The following is a 3240-nucleotide window of genomic DNA, read 5'->3' as shown; positions in this document are numbered from 1 at the left end:
GCCCTGCCATATCTGGAAAACAGTGTTCCCTTTCATTGATCATGTTCTGTAGTACTTGGGCTATAAAACTCATGAACACATTCACCCACACACAGGATAAGCATGTACATATGATGCCCACTAGTGTGTGACAAGCACACATATGATGAATGCACCCAACTCCATAATATCAGTAAAGTAGGGAATCCATGATGCTAGGTGGAGTCTGGCAAAGACCCCACACACCCATCAAACCGCCAAATACCAGTATGGTACTGATGTCTGACTCCCATCCTGTAAGGAACCTGCCATCCTGTAACTGGGCTATTTTTGGTTCCTTCATCTTCACAAACTTGGTTAAAATGTGAGAGTTGTCAAACTGGGAGTTAGGGTCCAGCATGTAGATCAGCTGTCCCAGGTCAGGTGATTTGGCTACAATTTGGGTGAGAAATTGTACCAGGGAATTCTGGTACACCCTCTCCTCTTCTTCTCCCTGTCCTCATCATCACTCTTGTGGGTGGGCCTGGAGCACAAAGAAGGTAAAATGGAATAAGCCTCCTCCTTAGTGGAAAACCTTGTCAATACTTAATTTGACCTGACTCTCTGAGGGAATGCAGCACATTTTTTCCTACTAGGTCTCCTCATTCATTGGTTCACTCATTTTTCCAAGGAATGATTGAATTCATCCATTCTTCCTTGTCTCTCTCTCTTCTTTCTTCCCTTCTTCCATTTCCCCCTTGATTGTAGAAATTTGAGCAGCAGGGCTGCATCCCCATGGGGCCGCCTTGTAAGGTTATGCTCCGAAATAACAACACAAAACTATTCATTTAAACACTGCCTGCCCCATTATTTTCAGCCTCTTAACCCATGTCTAATAATGTATGTTGCAGCACGAGGTGCGCTTAGAAGGAAAGATTTAGCATGTCTGACCTGGTGGCTGGCTGTATCGCCATCTGCCTCAGAGTGCAGAGCTACCATTTCTGCCCATGGCAGAGGTGTATGGCATCTCTAAGCTCAATTCCTATTCCTCCCAGCATTCTCTTATGTTTATTCCACCCACCTATGTTCTAACCTTTCAGGCCAAACAGTTTCTTTATTTAATTAACCAATGACCTATACTCCATCATTACTCTATTTCTGTTTAAGCAAGAACGGAATCTTTAACTTTAACATAGCAAAATTACATATAACAAAACAGTTATCAAGCAAGAATTACAGTTACAATATTTATATCTATTTTATCTTTTATCATAACAATGGAAAACTATAACTATCTATCTATTCTTCAACTCCATCAGAGACTCCAGAATAATACAGTATTACCTAATCAAACAAAAAGTAAGCCATTTTCAAACTCTAGAAATGACAGAGACATCTCGCTGCCTGGACAGTCTCCCAAAGTTCCTCTGTACCGTTGCTGTTTCCATCCTCAGCCTACAGGCCCATAGTTTCCAGCAGACATTTCCATGAAGCAGGAAATTTCAAAGGCAGTCACTATCTGCTTGTCTTGAAGAATGTTTTGCTGACCCTTTCCTGAATCAGGAACACGAAAAGATCATCTCACCTTTAGGCAAGTTCAGTAGTCCTCTCTCTGAGTGTTTTCTGTGTACAGTTTATGCAACAATCCAGGCAAGAGCAGTTTCTTCCCCAAATGGCTATCAAACTCCATAAGATCCTCTTTGATGCCCATCTTCTTCCTGAAGTAGATATGTGCTGCCAAGGGTAGAGTGTCTCATTGTCATGAAAAACCCTAAGGTACTAAAACATTAAATAGCGTATTTTGAAGTCTAGAGAGTTATGAATAATGCCTATCTGACTGAAATATATATATCTATGTAGCTAGAAAATCTAACTAACATGACTACAAACTTGACTATTATTAATGATTATCCATTAATAACCTATATACATTATATTTTTAAATGAACTACACAATCACAATACCTTAATTAAGATAAAAAATGCATATACATATAACAAAATTGACCTAAAATCTCTATCAGTAAAGCAAAATCTATACTAATGCAAATATTCATATCTATATCACATCCCACTATAAATGTAAAAGAACGTTTATAAGCCATATTTGGGAATGTGGGTGCAGTTTTTTCTCTCCAGTATGCTTCATGCTGAATGGTGATATCATTATTGATTGATCTCAGTTGGCAGTTGAGCGAAGCAATTTTTTAAAGGTGTTCACAGCAACCTTTAAGTAGGGCGTGGTCCATCCTACCATATTAGGATAGAGGCATCCACAGACTATCACCCTCTGTGAAAACAAAATAGAAATTCCTTTCCTAAGCATCATGTCCTTAGAACCAAATTTCAAAGTCAAAGCATTTTCAAAATATCTATGTTGGATTATTTCAGCAGCTTTTATAAAGAAACATCTTTTAGCAGCTATTGCTACTGCCTCAAAATTCAAATGATTCAAAAAGAGCATAATAGCATACAATATCAAAATTCGCTGTGAATTTTCCATTTTGTGTGCTTCAATTTAACCTCTATTTTGTTTATTTTTCCTTTTTATTTTTTGCCTTTTGAGACAGGTTCTCTGTATCTTTGACCTGGAATAACTCTGTATACCTGTCTGTCCTTGAAGTCTCAGAGATCTGCCTCTCTCTGCCTTTCAGGCATTGGGATTAAAGGTGTATGCTACTACACATTGAACTGACAAAGAACTGTTTGTCTCTGCCTTCAAGGCACTGGGATTAAAGGCGTGTGCTACCACACCCTGAAGGTACAGAGGTCAATCTCCCTCTGCCTCTCATGTGTTGGGTTTACAGGTGTGTACTACCACACCCAACAACTCTCTTCCTTTTTTTAACTTTAAGAACTTCAAATTTTAGCCTGCACATATTTTTAACACACTGTACATCATTTAAAAATTTTCTTTGTCTTTGAATCTCTCTTTACTCTATTTCTCTCTCTGTTTTTCTGACCACATGAGTCTTTCATTTACCAAGCAATCTCAGTAGGACTAAAGCCGTGGCTTTGCTGGCCAGATGTAGCCCATTCCTTAGCTTTCTGCCATTCCAACCTTGTGGCTGAGGTACCGAACAGAGCCGCATTCAGTGCCACAAGTCTACAGTGTTTCAAGGTCCTTGCCATCAAAGAGGCTGCAACAGACAACATTCAAGCCCTCTTTCTGTAGCTGGCCCTCCTTCCTCAAACAGTCAGAGTTTGCCCAGGCAGGATGGCCCAGAAAGCCGGCATTTTAAAACAACACAGTTTTTTTGCCTGCTACTGCTGAAAACATAC

The sequence above is a fragment of the Microtus pennsylvanicus genome, chromosome Y (genome assembly GCF_037038515.1).
Source record: "Microtus pennsylvanicus isolate mMicPen1 chromosome Y, mMicPen1.hap1, whole genome shotgun sequence".
Taxonomy (NCBI): domain Eukaryota; kingdom Metazoa; phylum Chordata; class Mammalia; order Rodentia; family Cricetidae; genus Microtus; species Microtus pennsylvanicus.
The sequence above is the reverse complement of the archived record's forward strand: the minus strand, read 5'-3'. Positions refer to the sequence as shown.